The sequence below is a fragment of the Typopeltis vanoorti genome, chromosome 13, assembly GCF_054136105.1.
Source record: "Typopeltis vanoorti isolate ZY-2024b chromosome 13, IOZ_Tvanoo_1.0, whole genome shotgun sequence".
NCBI classification, from domain to species: Eukaryota; Metazoa; Arthropoda; class Arachnida; order Uropygi; family Thelyphonidae; genus Typopeltis; species Typopeltis vanoorti.
In genome coordinates, this window is record NC_143561.1 from 117,995,129 (window position 1) to 118,014,306 (window position 19,178).

A 19,178-nucleotide genomic window follows, 5' to 3' on the forward strand; every position below is an offset into this window, starting at 1 on the left:
TTTTTTTATTCCATTCCGCTATGTTTATATTTTGGAGCACGATAATTATTCCTTTGAATGATAAACGAATACATACCATCATAAAATTTCTCGATTAGTGTACGACTTCAAGTTCATTGAACTGGTGGTCAAGTAGTGAGTGCTTAGTTCATAAATATGGTTTGTATGAGATGGTGCGATTTTTTTTTTTTTTTGGAGAATGTTTGTTAAATTTTAATATGATCTGTCAGAGTGCTGTATTCTTTATTTATGTTACGTTTTTGGAACATGTTTTAGTCGTTAGCATTCGCAGGCGGTCAGTTTCTTAGTAACCTTGTTCGTTTTCAGTTTTAATTGTCTAAATTTATGTTTCTTTAGTTAAACACTTTTAAGCGTCCATGTTGACAATTAGAAAACATAAATAGGCACGCTTTAGCATAACTTTTCTTTTCCATCGTTTTACGACAACAACTCTTTCGTTTCTTGATAACTTATGCTGAACCGGTGTGCTCTCCGCGTTGCATGTTCAATCGTACGGAAATTTCTTTGCAGCACTTCTTTCCGAGGTACGATGGAAATATTTTCTATTAAAAAATTCTTGGTGTACTCCATTTGTTGGAGTTTTATTAATTTAATATTTCACCTCCTTCCACACCCATTTCATTCTTTGCCGAATTCACACCAATCTCAATTCGAGAAGAGCTAGGAACAGGAGATAAGCAGCTAATCTTTACATTCCGAAATATTTTATATTACGGTGAGATAAGGGGTCGAATTTGAATATTGACCGCTTTGAATGCGAATGTGCAGAATAAGAGTTATAATAATATGACTCGGCATTGGCATTCGTAAACCATTTGTATGAATTATATATATAATATATACATACATAGTATTCTTTAAGGACATCTCTTACTAGAGAGTAGTCCCAATGCGTTTATATTAATGAATGAACCGCTTTTTATAAATAGTTCCAACAAGCAGTCATTATCAAATGTCATTAATGCCAAGCCACGAGTGTTATCTTGCATTGCATATTACAAAGTTGAATAGTAATAATAAACATTTATTTGTTTGATCTTGAATATATTTATGCGTAGTTGTTTATAATGTGCAATGCAAGATAACACAGTAAATGAAAGTCAACTTCATAATTTTAATCATATTTTCTTCATGGTAGGTTTATTAATCATGTGAAAAATATAGATAGTATTGGTTTTATTGTGTGAGGAAAAATCAGGAAGTTTAAAATATGTTCGCAGATCAGTAGAACACATAAACAAATGCACTAATGAAAGGTACATAGATGTACTGCCATCCTTGCAAAGCATAATGTACTGTATTTGAGCTTCATCCTGTTGGTGCGAAAAATAAGGTGAATGTGTGTGTGTGTGTGGGGGGGGGGATATGTTGTATGTTTAGAAACATATAACAGACTTAATAAAGTAAATAATATAACCCACTGCAGATGACCTTGTTTACTTTATTAAACATGTTATATGTTTAGACATATGTCAGTACCAAAAATTAACTAAAGAACTAGTAAACTGCAAATATTTGTATTCATTTAGGTTAATAAATGTTTAGTTGTCGAAAAAATTAATAAATTGAAACATAAAACAGTGCATGATATAGAACTTTTCAGCAAAACTTTTGGTTAATATTGTAAATATATTTTAGGGTTTGAACTATCACAAAAATTTTCAAAACTCCAACAAAAAACTAAAAATCTAGCTTTGGATGTTTACTTACTCTCAGAAAGCAAACATTTTTCATTTGTTGTTCTGTTGGAAGAATGGATGTCACTTCTGTTCTCTAGCCAGTAGGCTATTAGTTGAATTTTTTTTTTTTTTTTTTCTTTTAAGGGATTCCAGTTAGTTATTATTATTGTCCAGGCTTCCATGGAGTCAAAAGACTCATTGTGGAAGGTTGTTCTTAGGAAAAACAAAGTTTATCATACCATTCCTTGAACTCATTGATTGTTCTTGCTCTAACCATTCTCTCAGGCAATGCATTCCTCGGTTCAACCACCCTCCATGCAAAGAAACCACTCCTCACCCTCTTGCTCACAGCTTCCTTTCGTAACTTCCAGGGATGAATTTTATTGCCTGGTTTGAAACCACCAACTTGCTTATGGAAGCCAGAAACTCAATAGCCTGAATTGACTAGAAAGAGATTTTCTGGATTATTATTATTATTATCTAACTAATACTAACGTGTTATGGTATGCAGAACATAATAAAAATGTGTGGAAAATGAAGAAAAAAGAAACGATTCTTCTTTTTAAACGTGTACTTAAATTATTCTTAACATCTGACCTCCATGGAGACTCATCGTGGATGAGAAAAAATAGAAATAATAAATTCAGGACTGAAAAAAACTACATATATGCTTTGTAGTAGTATTTCAGTAGTATAGTATAATTCTTATTTTCTGACCTAATTAAAGCTACCGGATTAAATATAAATAATAAATTGAGGACGGAAAGAACTATATATATGCTATTAATTATATGAAGAGCCAGAGGCTTCAATTCGGTGACATGAACTTATTTAAGTTAAGGGATATTACATCCCATATTGTTTCATAGTCGAATAAGAAACTCAAAGAGTTTCATGCCGAATATAGAAACTATATAAAGTTTGGCGAGTCCAAGCATAAGCAAATACCTGGATAGTGCAACATCTGACCCATTTGGTAGTGCTACACTGAGGCAACTCATAGTAAGGGTGGAGCAAGTTCCGATCACTATTCTTGGTATTTACTCATAATGTGAAACCTAGCTCCTAGGAGCTGTATTACTGTTCTACATTATGAGAGAAGGTCATCACTACCCAGACCGGTTTCAACCTTTGTTGAGGTCTTATCAGTGAGTAGGTAGACCTAGTAATACCAAGTTTGTAGCAAACAGAACTTACATTCCCTGCTATGAGAATAGCCAAGAAGGTGTCCTAATAAATTATTAATTATATGAAGAGCCAAAGGCTTCAATTCGGCAACATGAACTTATTTAAGTTAAGGGATAGATTTGTCATCCACATGTAGCAATTTCCCTTACTATAATACTCAACTGCAGTGCCTTCAAACCAAAATGCCTAACCTTTATGAATTATGTCAAGGTATAATTCATAAATATCATACTATATCCATACTGATAATTAATCAGTATCTCCTTAAATGTTACCCATTTATATAAGTATCCTGAGTCATTGACACATGTAGCAATTTCCTATTACTATAATACTCAACTGCAATGCCTTCAAGCCAAAATGCATAACCTTTATGAATTATGTCAAGGCATAATTCATAAATATCATACTATATCCATACTGATAATTAATCAGTATCTCCTTAAATGTTATCCATTTATATAAGTATCCTGAGTCATTGATTTCTCAATCTAAATACCCTCACCCATTTATTATTATTATTTTTTAAAGCATGCTAGCACTGAGGTTGAGATAAGGTTTTTATTGTTTGAATATGTATGTGTGTGTGTGTGTATATATATATATATATATATATATATATATATATATATATTAACATAATCTGGAAATCTTCCTCTCTCTAGGGAAGGATTTAGTCTCTACTAAATGTGGATGCCGTGGCATCGAGCTGATAAAACTAGTCCTACTGTTCTCAGGATCATTCCTTCTACTCTCTCTCTCCCTGTCATCATAATCAGTGTTGATTGCTCATCTTAATATGTTCATTTTTAAGCTCTCATGCAACCACTCCAACACACCAACATACTACTGCTCGCCATTTCTTCTGCATAGTCTTCTCATTGAACAATTTACATTTGCAGTTCTCAGTTCTTATGTTATCATGCTAGGTAAAAGACTCAGTCTTTTGCATAGATATGACAGGATTCTTTAAACTTCTTTTTCACTCCTAACAACTATTATCTTCTCTTTGCGAGAAGTTGTGAAAGACAAACCTGCTGTTATCCCAATTCTGGATCCTAATCCTACCAGTTTCTCCAATGTCTTAACTTCAACTCCACATTTACAAATTGGCTTCAATTCAAATTGACAATCTTTTCATCCCTTTTGTGAAGTGGAACAATTTCTGCCTTCTGTTCCATTCCTTTTGGTCACATCCTATTGCGTGACTTGTTCAACAAATATAGTCGAACTTGGTCATACGAGCACCATGGAACCAACAAAATTTCCTCGTTATAACCATTACTCACTATACAGCGAATTAAATCCATTTCCTGTTTTTCTGTTGTTTTTTTTTAATTCTCAGTAACTCGATAAAAAATAGATTAAAAAATGCTGCAGTATTAGAGAGAAAAAATAATATATCATTTGTATGAATATGCTTGCATAAACTACAATACAATTAATATTAAATCCAATTTCTCTATCCATAATTTAAAACCAAACAATTATGAAGAAACAAATTCAGTTTGTTTTTTCCATAATTAAAAACAATACTTCTAATTAATAATACATGCTTTCAGTTAATCTTTTTTAAAAACTGACAGTTTTTAAATCGATCCAGCCAACTGTTGTTACATGTGAAATTGGTGCATCCAAATTGTTTAGCTAATTTTTCTGCCTGAGCCTTCAACATTAGACTGTCTGCTGCCAATCCGATACTTCTTGGTGTAGTGAACCATTGAAGCACTACTTCATCAATGTTTGCAAGCACAGCCTTTCTAAATTATTTTGTTTTGGTGATGTTGTTTTCCAATGCCATTATGTAAAAATCTTTATTCTTCTGCAGTGTTGATGCTGTTGAAGTAGATTAAACAGTTTTTGTGTCATGTTCATTCTAACTCACGAATAATTTTTGACTTTTTCTCGAACTGTGAGACACTTTGTTTTAGTTGACATGTTTCTGACAGAAGGGTTCATTTTTAACTAATTTTACAGTTCTGGCAGTTCTGATGAAGGTAATACATCACCTTAATCCTATGTAGTTAACAGTCTATCTACCATTTTCATCTAATATATTCAAATAATTATTCTTTCTTCTGTTTGTCACACATTAAAAAAAAAATAAACTATCTGGGATTTTTGTTTGCTAGATTGTCCATTATCACAATTGATCATATTTATGCAGTGAAATGAATAATAGAATAAGCGGAAGAATACCAATTACCTCTTTGTTTAGCCTTTATTAATTATGAAAAAAAGCATTTGATTCTATCAGAACCAATGCAGTAATCAAGGCACTTCTGAAGCAAAAAAGTAATTGGAGAATATATCGACCTCCTCCAAGAAATATACCACAGTGCAACTGCAACAACAACAATTCAACTTCACAAAAAGTAGCAACAAAATACCAATTGAAAAAGCTGTCTGACAAGGAGAAGACTCTCTATCACCTAAAATCTTCACAGTAGTTCTTCAAGAAATATTTAACAATACAAACTGGACAAGCCTTGGCATAAAAAATTAATAATTATTATTATTATTATTATTACGGGTATCTCCATGGAGTCAGTAGACTCATCGCGGGAGACCCAAACTAGCAAAACAATATCTGTCATATCTCTTCTTGAATTCATTTACAGACGAAGAGCTCACAACTAAGTCAGGCAATGAATTCCACTCATTCACCACCCTCCAGGCAAAAAACCTTGTTCTGACACCTTTGTTAACCACACTCTTCTTTAATTTCCAGAGATGACCTCTTGTTCTTCCATCACTATCACACAGCTGAAACATTTCCCCTGCATCAATCCTATAAAAACCTTTTAGTAATTTGAATGTTTCTATCATATCCCCTCTTCTTCGTCTATCAACCAATCTCTGCAATCCACAAGCTCTCAATCTATCAATGTAGGGAGCATTTTTTATATCACTCACCAACTTGGTCACTCTTCTCTGAACCCTCTCCACAGCCTCCTCATCTCCAAGGAATCCAGGTGACCAGACCTGAGCACAGTAATCCAAATGTGGAAGTATCAATGCTTTATAAAGGGGAATAATAACCTCTTTATCTCTGGATGTCAGTGTGTTCCTCAACAACCAAGTAATCCTATGTGCAATCTTGGACACCTTAGCAATGTGTCCTCTGAACTTCATCTCCCTATCTACCAATACCCCTAAGTCCCTAGCCTCATCAATCTCTTGGAGTACCTTTCCATCGATGTAGTACACAGCTGGTAATCTTTTAATCCCAAAATGCATGACTTTACACTTTTCCACATTGAACTGACATCCATTTTCTTTTGCCCATTTTACCAGCTTATTTAAATCCTCTTGCAAACTTTCAACATCAGCTTGATTTTTTATTGCACTACACAACTTTGCATCATCAGCAAACAACTGAATATCTCCCTTTAAGCCATTTCCTATATCATTTATGTACAGATTAAACAACAATGGCCCCAGCACAGAGCCCTGAGGCACACCACTGGTCACCTGCCTCATCCTGGACCACTGTGTAGCCAGTTCCTTTGTCCAACTCAGATGTTATTCTATTATGAATAGTTAATAGATTGCTAAGGCAGGATCTACCTTTAACAAAACCATGTTGGCCTCTATAGAGTATCATATCCTGATCCACCCATTCTTGAATTTTGTCTTTAACCAACTTTTCCAATACTTTTACCACTACTCCTGAGATGGTGATTGGTCTGTAATTCAATACTGCAGTTTTAGAGCCACCCTTATGCAAAGGAACCACTTTGCCTAACTTCCACTCCCTAGGGACCATACCAGAGTTCAAACTTGAATTAAATATCCAGGTAAGAGGGGTTGACAATTCATTTGCACATTCACGCAACACCCGAGCTGATATTCCATCTAAGCCTACCGCAGTGTTTGCATTTAAGTTTTGCAATATATTTAATACCTCTGATTCTTTAGCTTCAATTCTCACATTAGGTATTGCTTTAGGTATAGAGATATCCTCACTTGGGTGATAGACTTTTGAAAAGTGATCACTCAGTAACTCGACTATTACATCTGATTTTGTCACCTCAATACCATCAGCACCCACTAAGGTTATCCTTCCGAAGTCATTCTTCCTCTTACTTGCCACATAGCGGAAGAACTCTTTGGGATTACCCTTGATCTCTTTGGCTAAGGTCTTCTCATAATCTGATTTAGCTTTTCTTACTATGCTGGTAACCTTCCTAGCTTGAGCCTTGTACTGCTCATGGGTGTCCTGATCGCCTTTCTCCTTGTAAATTCTCCATAACATTTTCTTTTTTTGCAGTTCAAGCTTGATATTACTGCTCATCCATCTAATGCTTGCCTTGTTTGAACCTCCTGACCATGGGGACACAATCTGATATTGCTTTCCTCAGATACCCGCTGATTTTATCCCAAGCACTGCTAACATCTTTCCCTTGCAATATGTTCTGCCATGGGATGGCTGCAAGCTCACTCCGAAGCTTGTTATAATTGCCTAACCTGTAGTTCCGTACATACCCCTTCTTAATAGAAAAATCCACAGATTTTGCAACCTCCCAAGTCAATACCACATGATTGCTTTCACCAACAATAATAAAAACTTAACACACCTAAGATATGCAGTTGATATCATTTTGCAAGTAGTCCAGTAAATTTTAAAGTAATGATAGAAGATCTGTGTAATGGAAGCAGAAAGCTTGGTCTAAATATAAATAGAGAAAAAAAACTAAAATCATGTTTAATAATTTTGTAATGCCAGAAAATATAAAAATAGAAAATTTCCTAGAAACAATCTATTCATACGCATACTTAGGTTATCCCATTGATCAAAACAATACATTCCCAAAAGAAATAAATGGAAGAGTTCAACTTGCCTGGAGAGCAAGCAGTATTATTTCAGACATTTGGTTACAGTAATTTGTGCAAAGATAGTATATTTTTTAATATGCAAAATAATGTAATTATCATCACTTATAATAGATGAAAGTAATGTGATCATAGTTGTTGATATTCGATCATGGAAACGACAGTATACTTTTGCTATTTATGAAGAACTACCTGGTTTATGCTCCTGGAAAAGCAATCTTGCTGATAATGTTTTTGTTCCTAAATAACAGCAACAACAAAAAAAGAGACAATCCTGTCCTTATCTTACAAGCTTTTTTTTTTAAATTAAAGTAATCTATCATTCAACACAGTGAACAATGCATGCTGTGCAAGAAACCAATATTATTATTACTATTATTACAGGCAACTCCAAGGAATCCTTAGACTCATCGAGGGAGGCCCTAAACATGTCCAGAACAACTATTCAGCATCCGCACAGTGTCTATCATACTTTGCTTTGAACTCACTCACAGTCATGGCACCCACAACAGACACCGGCAGCTTATTCCACTCATTCACCACTCTCCAAGCAAAAAACCTAGTTCTAATACCCTTGCTAACAGCACTCTTGCCCAGTTTCCATGGATGACCCCTAGTTCTCTTACCACCAGACCTGTTCTGAAAAATTTCCTCTGAATTAATCTTGTAAAAACCCTTCAGTAATTTGAATGTCTCAATCATATCACTCCCTCTTTCGCATATCAACCAATTTCTGCAATCTACAGATATTCAACCTGTTCTCATAAGGTTTATTCCATAGACCAGCTATCATCTTGATCACTTGTCTCTGGACTCTCTCTCTACCTCCCCCCCCCCCATCAAGAAGAAACCTTGCTACCCAGATCTGGGCACAGTAGTCAAGATGGGGTCTTATCAACGCTCGATAAAGAGGAACGATAACTTCCTTGTCTTTGCTCGTCAAATTATTCTTCAGTAACCAAGTGATCTGATGAGCTGATTTAGTCACTTTTGCAATGTGCCCCCCCATAAACTTCAACTCCCTGTCCACCAACACTTCCAAATCCCTGGCCTTGTCAATCTCCTGGAGTACAGTTCTACCAATGTGATATACTGCTGCTATTCTTTTCACCCCAAAATGCTTAACCTTACACTTTGCCACATTAAACTGACAGCCATTCTCCTTATGCCATTCTTCCAATCTATCCAAATCATCCTGCAAAATTTTAACATCATGTGGATTCACTATTGCTCTACCAAACTTTGCGTCATCAGCAAACAATTGAACAGTTCCTCTCAGATCCTTTCCTATGTCGTTAATGAACAAATTCCAAGAACAGAACTCTGTGGCACGCTAATAGTCACAGGCCTTCTTTTGGACTATACTCCTGAATAAACTACTCTCTGATATCTCTCCATCAACCACCCTCCTATTCATCTCACCAATCCTATATCCATCCCCATATGCTGCAGTTTACTGATTAGAATTCCATGTGGTATCCTGTCAAAGGCCTTAGCAAGGTCCAGCAGTATCACTGTAAACCCATTACCCTTATCCTGTTCAGCCATCACTGTGTTATGAAACGTGAGCAAGTTACTGAGGCATGATCTACCCTTCACAAAACCATGCTGTCCCCCATACAGTATCCCGTTATCATCTATCCATATCCATTCCTGTATTTTTCTCTTGACTACTTTCTCCAAAACCTTGACAACGACTCCTGATAAGGCAATATTATTTACTTGTCAGAAGATGGCTGCCGCATTAGAGGTGTCACGTTAAAAGGAGTTTATTACTATTAACAAAAGTCTATAGAGTCAACAAAGTCGCAGCAAAAGGTCTTTTCATAACAGTGCTTCATGGTATAAACAACAAGAAAAAGAATAATTAGTAATACTGAAAGTACTAATATCATGATATTTGTATAACCAGCATCATCAGATTATACGAGGGTGGTCTGAAAAGTTCTCGGTCTCAACCAATAGCAACACTATCGGCAAGATTATTTTTTTCTAAGTTGGCACATCTCTCATAAGCATCCATGTGAAATTGCAATCATTCTATCAAGTAGTTTGTTTTATACTGCTGTATGAAGCAAAAGTGTTGTCTGTATCCCTTGAAATAGATAAAATTGATTGTCGTGCAGTTATAAAATTCTTTGTAAAAGAAGGTTTAATGCCAAAAGAAATTCATGAAAGTTAATAGGCACTCTTCTCCTTCATTTTCGACGATTCAGAAATGGGCTGCTGAGTTTAAACGTGGCTGTACCAGCCTTGAAGATGATCCACGTGAAGGGCATCGAAAAAGTGTAACAACACCAGAAATCATTGACCAAGTGCATGATATGATATTGGATGACTGGCGAGTCAAAGTGCGTGAAATTGTTGAGACTGTAGGCATTTCAAAAGAACGTGTAGGATATATTTTGCATGAAGAATTGCACATGAAAAAGCTTCACACAAGATGGGTGCTGCACTTGCTCGCAGCAGATCAAAAATGCACTCCCATGAAAATCTCAGAACAATGCTTGGAGTGTTTTAACAAGAACAAAACTGATTTTGTGCATCTATTTTTTGCTGTGGATTTGCTGCACCATTATACACTAGAATCCAAACAGCAGTCAAAACAGTGAACAGAAGCTGGTTGTTCAGCGCCAAAGAAGACAAAGTCGGTTCCATCAGTAGGAAAGGTCATGCCATTATGCTTTATGATGCTAAAGGCTTTTTGTTTATTAATTATCTTGAAAAGGGTAAAACAATAACCGGGGGATATTATTCCGATCTTTTAACCAGACTAGACAAAAAAATTCGTGAGATAAGACCTGGTTTGCAGAAGAAAAAAATCATCTTTTCAGGACAATGCACCTCCCCACAAAGGTGTTTTGGCAATGGGAAAATTAAGGGATCTGCACTATGAATTGTTGGAACATCCACCCTATTCCCCAGATTTGGCTCCCTCTGACTTCTATCTCTTCTCAAAACTAAAACTCTTCCTCGCTGGTCAACGTTTTTCTTCGAATGAAGAGGTGATTACAGATATAGAGGGGTATTTTGCAGATATTGCTGAGAACCACTACAGGGACAGGATAATGGCACTGGAATAAATGTATTAGTCTTAAGGGCGATTATGTTAAAAAATGAAAATAATTTCGAAATTATAAATTCGTTTTTTCATTGTTAGGCCTAGAAATTTTCAGACCACCCTCGTATACTTCCAGTTATCTCATATGGTTGTGAAACATGGACTCTGACAAAAGCACTGACAAATAAACTAGTAACAACTCAAAGAAAAATGGAGAGACTGATGCTAGGCATCAATTTAAAAGATAAGAAATGGAACACCTGGATGAGAAGTCAGACTTGTATCACAGATATCATTCTTTACCCCAACCATCTAAAATGGAAATTGGCTGGACATCTATCCAGAACAGAAGATGAGCAATGGACCATCATACTAATGAAGTGGATTCCAAAGGAAATTAAATGTGGCCTCCTAAAAGAAAATGGAGTGACGAATTGTTGAAATTTATAGGTAATGAGTGGTCATCCATAACCAGGAGCAGAAAGATGGAAAGAACTGGAGGAGGCCTTCATCATGAGAAATGTTTTTTATTTTTCTCATGTGGCTGATTGTTATCATTCATCCAAGCTGTTTCTGTAATACTTTCTTTCAGAATGTATGCTTAATCTTTCCATTTAGCCATGTTACACATACCTTGTTTATCCTTCAGTCCTATATAATACAATCCGACATTGTTTATATTAAATGACTTGTGATCATTGTCCAAGTAGTCTCCTTTCCACCTAACTCTTCATTCGTGCTATAGCCTCAATCTTTCTACTAATCGTTTCATAGGCACTGGCCTTCTAGGGCCACATATATCCTTAAGTTGTTAAGTATGATCATGACAGAATCACTTCACAGTAATTCTTGACATCTGGAAGGAGATTTATCAGTCACACATTCTGATGATATGATCAGATCTAAGACTTGTTCCTTGGTTAGCTGGTTTCATATAGTGGTGTTAGGGTTATTTCCTTCTCAAAACTTAGCTTTTTCATCTCTCAAAAAAGGCAAACCAGCCAGAAGAACATATGCAATTAACAGACATAATATAGTTGCCTCATAACTTTACTTCTACTATCATTTTAAATAACAAATACAACTGCTTGATCTTCATATACACTGTTACATATTACATAAGATAGATGTCCTCAAAAATTTTATAGATTCTTTTTTTTTGCTCCTAGTTGTCATTCAGTCTATGTTACAGTAATTTTAAAATTGCCTGTAATGGTCTTCTTTCTCTGTGTGCGAAACCAATATCCATGTTGGACCATTAAAGGCTGGTTATTACACAGTATATAGCCTCTCCCAGCCAAGTCATCCCTGCCTTCCCATGGTATTGCGTGTTTTCTCAAATAAAGCTTTGGCAGGGTAAGTATTGCTATCTTAAAGGCATACCTTCCCTAGTTAGAGGACATGCCTACTAGACCACCTCAAGGTGGTAGTTGTCTTTTATTGCCCAGCATAACACCACTGGCTTGTTTATTGAAGGCATGAAGTGGTGGCCTTTTGATGTTTCATATCTAGAATAAGGTTTCTTTCATCTCCCTTTTCTTCCTATATGTAGTATGGGTAAAGGGCACCATGTTCCTGCTCTCTACGCCATAAGTATTTAACCATGAAGCCAGCACTTCTTCCATTCGAGAGTATAGCAGTAAGGGAGATTTTCCCCAGGCCACTGGACAACCTTTTGGTAACTCTTCAGGAGGCTTTCCGATCAACTGATGAATAATCGTACATACTTCACCAGGTTGTGCCTGGAGGAAGTCTGAGTATAGTAGCTTGTAGAGTATACTGTCTATCCTAGGCCATGCTTGGATCATAGTTTGGGCACTACCTGTTTGGAAGTGATATCTCTCCCCCCCCCCCCTCCTCCCACTGCATATCGATTCTCTTTAACCTTTTTCATTATTAAACTTACAACCATGATAGTATAAAAAAATTCTTGAGTCACTGTATTAAAAAAATCCCACAAAAACTAAAAAAAATTCTCAAATTATTGAAAATGCATCAGAAAATTACAACTCCCCCCTAAAATGTACTCCAAAAATTCAACAAAATATAAAAACTCTGCAATAAAAAAAAAAAAAAAAAAAAAACCACTTAAATTGACTTCACCAATCTTCACCTTACTGGAGGCATTAAGTGCCATTTTGATGTTTGGTCTCGAGAGTAAGTTTTCTGATTTATCTGTTCCCCGTTTTCTTCTTACATATAGTATGGATGAAGGGCTCTGTGTTCATGCTTTCTACACTATAATTATTTAACCAGGAAGCCAATACTTCTCTCATTGAACAGTACAACAGTAAAGGATTCCAGTAATGTACACTACTGATACATGGGTTACATTTCCTAAAGATATGGCAGACCTCTTGACATTAGTTTTTTCTTCCAACTCTCATATAGAGAACCAAGGCACATTTCCTTCTACTATTTCACAAACTGCCCACAGTATACCATCTCTGAAATTCACCAGAAGGCCATCAGAAAAATATTCAGTAGCTTGGATGCGAATAAATCTCTTGTCCCTGGTGGTATTCCCTCATTTGCACTGAAAGCTTATGCTCCAGCACTGACACCTGTCTTTTATCATTTCTTCATGCTGTCATATTTGTCTGGCAGTTATTCAGCAGCTTTGAAGCAAGCTTTTTCCAGCTCTTTCTGAAAAAGGGAGTTATAAGTCAATCATTAAAACTATTTGCCCTAATGCTTTGATCTCAATATTCTCAAACATAATGGTAAAGGTCATCAGCAACCAACTGCTTCACTACTTGGAGACTCATTAGTTATTATTATATATGGTATCTCCATGGAGTACAGAGACTCATCGTGGGAGACCCTCACTGACTTTTATACACACTTTTATATCACTGTCAGGGCACTCACAACTCATTCTGGCAATCCATTTCACTCATTCACCACTCTTCATGTAAAAAATCTAGTTATTCTCTTACACAACTTCCATGGATGACCCCTGGTTATTTGTTTGTCATATATTGAAAAATTTCCTTTGCATTAGTTTTATAAAACCTCTTTAATATCGTATAAGTTTCTGTCATGTCCCCTCTCTTCTGCCTATTGACTAAACTTTGTAATCCACACACCTTAAACCTCTCCTCATAGGGACTATTCCACAGACCTGTCAGCAGCTTGGTTACTCATCTCTAAATCCTCTCAACCACCTCCATATCCTCAAGAAAGCCAGCTAACCAAATCTGTGCACAGTAGACAAGATGTAGATGAATAAAGAGGGATAATAACTTTCCTATTGTGTTAGTGTGTTTTTCCAAATCCAAGTAATCCTTTGAGCTACTTTATTAACTTGTGCAATATGTCTATGAATTTCAGTTCTCTGTCCACCATTATTCTCAAGTCCCTAGCTTCATTAATTTCCTGTAATCTAGTACCGTCTAGTTTTCTGATACTTCTGGCTGTAAATAAACACAGCAGTTCATTTTTAAGTCTATAATCAGTTATGTCCAAGCCCCATTTGTTTAAGATTTCCTCACCACACCTATCCTTGCTGAACCACCTTTATCACAGCATACTACGTAAATCTTTCAGTCTCAACTTCCCCACCCACATCTCAGTATACTCCATCTCCATACACACACACACATCTCTTCTTTCAACATCCACTCTATGCCATATCTCCTTCTCCACCTGGACTCCCTACATTTCCCTGTTCCTCTTGCATTCCCATTCTCTCTTCATCTCTCATGCTACTACTGTTTCCACTGCCAAACACTTCTGCCTCTTCAATACCACTCCAGTGCACTCACTCCAAAGCCATTCAAATGTAACTCATCACGCCTATATAATTCCATTCTTCCCCAAAACACAAGCCATACATTCACAAACTGTACTTCCTTCTCCTCACACAGCTCTGCTAACTTACCATTCATGATTCTGGCTCTCCATCTCAACTCATTGTCATACCTTGGCAACATGCTTGATAACTTTTCCCACTACGCTGTTATGTTTCACTCTTAATAATTTCCTTATATTCTTCCTTACATGCTCCTTATGTCCACGTAAATCATTTGTCCCCACAACCACCAGTAATTCTCTTGGTAAAGACCAGGTAATGTGGATGGTGGTGATAGTGAAATGTATAGTCAAATTAGCCAAGCAAATAAGAAAAAGGTGATCATTATGGGTGATTTTAATTATGGCAATATAGACTGGAATGATGAGATAGCAACTGGAAGTAAAGAAAATGAATTTCTTGAGTTTTTGAGGGATAACTACCTCAGACAGTATGTAACAGAGGGCACACGAGGATTAAGGGTCTTGGATTTGGTCATCTCATCAGAGGATGTAATTATAAATGAGGTGTCAAATCATCCACCAATTGGTGAGAGTGACCATGAGGTGATTACCTGGGTGGTTGCCAGCAGTGCGAAGACCCCTGTGAGAAAAGGGTATATGTGGAACTACAAGGGGATGATTAATGAAGAGCTCAGGAGACAGCTTGCGGGTGTAGCATGGAATGAGGAGTTAGCTGGAAAAGATATCAATGCAGCTTGGGGGATTTTCAAAAATGTAATGTCTAAATGTATTCCAAGGGTGAGAAGGTTAAATAAAGTAGGTGTGAGATGGATGAATAAAGAGATCAAGCATGCAATACAGAGAAAAAGGGCATTGTGGATGCAGCATAAGAGAAGTGGAAATAATCAATTTCACGAGGTTTACAAAGACCAGGCAAGGAGGGCGACTTGGTTGGTGAGAGTAGCTAAAGAGAGGTATGAACAGCAGTTAGCTAGTGAAGCCAAAAAGAATCCTAGGGAGTTCTTTCGATATGTAGCCAGCAAAAGAAAGAATGATTATGGAAGGATGACATTGATTGCAGAAAATGATATGAAGACAGCTGTTGCGGAATGTGTGGTGGAGATACTTAATGAGCAATTGATAAAGGTCGTTCAATCTTGTGAATGTGACTTCATGGAGAGATTGAGAGCAGTTGATGATGGGGAGGAGACACTGACTGTAGGTGAGCAAGAGGTGTATGGGGAGTTGAGCAAACTAGATGATAACAAGGCTGTGGGACTTGATAATATATCACCACGTATTCTAAAGAAATGTGCCAGGCAGTTGACACCTGCCTTGATATATTTTTTTAATATGAGTCTTGCATTGGGTCAAGTTCTTAAGGAGAGGAAGGAGGGCAAGATTGTGCCACTTCATAAGGGAGATGATAGAACTCGAGCATCAAATTATAGGCCTATCTGTGTGTCAGATGTTGTGGTTAAGTTGTTGGAGAAACTTGTGAGAACCAGGATCCAGAATTGGGTTGACAACAATGATATTATCTTTGATGCACAGCATGGATTTGCTAAAGGGACGTCATGTTTTAGTAATCTACTTACTTATTGCAATAGAGTGACTGCTTCCTTGGACAGAGGAGAAGGATACACAGTAATATACTTGGATTTCGCAAAAGCTTTTGATAGAGTACCTCATGATAAGTTGACAGTGAAACTAGAGCAGATGGGGTTGGATATTAGATTAGTGCATTGGATTGGAGACTGGCTATCTGATAGGTATCAACAAGTTGTGTATGGGGGTGCGATATCCAGGAAAAGGAAAGTCACTAGTGGAATGCCTCAGGGGTCTGTTTTAGTGCCATTACTATTTAATTTGTATATTAATGATATTGGCAAAGATTTGGATGGAGATATTCAGTTGTTTGCAGATGATGCAAAGTTGGGACGAACCATAAAGAGTAGTGAAGATGTTGTGGCCTTACAGGAAGACTTGAATAAATTGGGTGATTGGGCACGGAAATGGGGATGTGAGTTCAATGTTGCAAAATGTAAAGTTTTAAAATTTGGAAAACAAAGATGGGATGCAGAATTTATGCTTGGTGAGAATATATTGTTGGAGGTAGAGGAAATAAGAGATCGGGGGTGATAGTGGATAAGGATCTAAAATTTAGGGGACACATCGCCAAAATTGTTAAAACAACACAAAGGCTTCTGGGAATGATGCAGAGGACACTGACGTGTAGAAGTAGGGGGATTCTTGTCCTGCTGTATAAGACTTTGATTAAGCCACACATGGACTATTTTGCCCAGATTTGGTCACGTGGTTTTCAGAAGGATGAAGAGATGTTGGAAAGGGTCCAAAGGCGACTGACTAAGGTAGTTTCTGACCTCTGGAATATTGAGTATGAGGAAAGATTGAGAAGATATAATTTGCAGAGTCTGGTGGAGAGGAGGAAGAGGGGAGATATGATAGAGACCTACAAATTGGTAAGGGGTTGTTATAAGATCAATGGTGGAGAAGTTCTACAGAGAATAGTGGGAGATCAGGAGAGAACCAGAGGTCATCCCTGGAAACTGTATAAAGAGGGTGTGAATAGGGGAGTGAGAGGCAGGTTTTTTTCATGCAGAATTGTGAATGATTGGAATGCCTTGCATGAGAGTGTGGTGTCTGCGAGGAGTTTGAGTGTGTTTAAGGCTCGGTATGATGAGATGTGTGGGTGATAAAAGGACCTCCCATATTAGTTTGACTCCATATAGTCTTCGGGTAATAATAATATATCCAATGCCCAAATTATCTTACCCATTCTCCGTCCTGGGTAGCAGACCCTATGGACTCTCTCATTAACTAATCCTTTAATTATGGAATCTCCATACACTGCTATCTTGGAATTACTCATCCCCTCTTTTACTCTTTTTTCTTCCATTCTGTTCTTTCTTTTCTGTTTTCTTCATTTTTTTCTTTCATTTTCTCTTTCATTTCTTTCATGCTTGGAGGACGTTTGAGGACAGAGAGGAATTGTATGCGAGAGACCACTTGCATTTGAATGAGGAAGGACATAAGCATATGGAGAGATTGCTGTTCTGAATGATTCGGTGTGTCCTGGAGTGGATGGTGGCAGGGGTGGCCTCTTGTGGAATGGATACTTAGGAGAAGGGGGATGACATCACGTAATGCTGAGCCCAGTGGAGTCTAGCGGGGATAATGCTGGGTATAAAAACAATGGCTTTTTTATGCTTTATACTAATGCTAGGAGTATTTGGAATAAAGGAGAGGAATTACTGGCGCTGATAGCATCAGCCTGGCCAAAGATTATTGAGATCACTGATACATGGTTGACACAAGAGGATATAATAACAGGAATAGAGGTAGCAGGGTACAGCATTTTTCGGCAGGATAGGAAGGGAAAGCGTGGTGATAGAGTACTGCTTATGATAAGTGATGACTTATGTCCTCTAAGAGTGAAGGCTTTGGAAGGCAGTGACACTAATGATTTTGAAAGCATATGGTGTGAGGTAGAGGTGGGAAAGACAGGATATTTAGTGTGGTGTTGGCGTGTGGCTACACACCAAGGAGCACAGAGGATGGGGACCAGGCCCGGCTCGAAGCAGGGATGGAATGGGCGAATGTCGCAGGCGGAAAACTTACAAAGGTTTGTTACAATTATACTGTGGCAGAAAAAATAAAAAATAAAATTAATGAAATTGGTGATATCAATATTTCAAAAATATTAAATTTATGCATACATATATATGAAGATAATTATATTTTATTCTAATTATATAAGCTACAAATAATTATTTTTATTTTGATAATCCCTGGGACAGAAACATTTATATCCAATTTCATTGAGAAAATTTGATTCTCTTATTAATGGAATATTTTTTTAAAAAAACAAAATTAATTGGAAAATTTTATTTAGTAATTTAATATTTTAATATAAAAAATGTTGATATATTAATAAATCATATAAATATGAAACTGAAGGGCTGAAAAAAAATATTTTTTTCAACCGAAGGGCGGAAAAAAAAATCTCACCCTAACTCAACAATTTGCTCGGGCCGGCACTGATGGGGACCAGGAGATGTTTAGACAGTTGAGTTTGGCAAGTGTAAGAAGAAGAATGATTGTCATGGGAGATTTTAACTACAGCAGTATAAATTGGGGAGAGGAAGATGCATGTAGCAATAAAGGAATGGAATTTCTAGAATTCTCGAGGGACAAATGTCTTAGGCAACATGTAATAGAAGGAACATGAGGTTCAAGAGTCTTGAATTTGGTCATAGCATCAGAAGAACTGATTATAACTGAGATAGCATCTCTTCACCCCCCCCAGTTCGAGAGAGTGACCATATGGTTTTGACTTGGAAGATGAATGGACATGCAGGAGTATCAAAGAGATGGAAATGTATATTTAATTATAAGGCAGGTGATTATAATAGTCTTAGACGTCAACTTGGGGAAGTTTCATGGAGGGTGGAATTGGAAGGATGGGATATCATTAGTGCTTGGGAAATTGTGAAGGAATATTTGTTATCAGCAGTAGTAAGCTGTATTCCACGAGTGAAGAAGAGGACACAATTTGGAGTAAAGTGGATTACATACAATGTTAAACAGGAACTGCATGCAAAAAAGAGGCTATG

The 19,178-nt window shown here is 36.8% G+C and overlaps 1 protein-coding gene across 3 annotated transcripts in view; it reads left to right on the forward strand.

Moving 5' to 3' along the window:
* Positions 1-388: 388 nt before the first annotated feature.
* LOC150100495 (FERM, ARHGEF and pleckstrin domain-containing protein 2-like) overlaps positions 389-19,178 on the forward strand; it is a 726,486-nt gene continuing 707,696 nt past the window's right edge. For all 3 annotated transcript variants that reach the window (XM_090403005.1, XM_090403006.1, XM_090403007.1), the window contains exon 1: positions 389-545. The gene's annotated coding sequence lies outside the window, so the exon portion shown is untranslated. The remainder of the gene's footprint in view (positions 546-19,178) is intronic.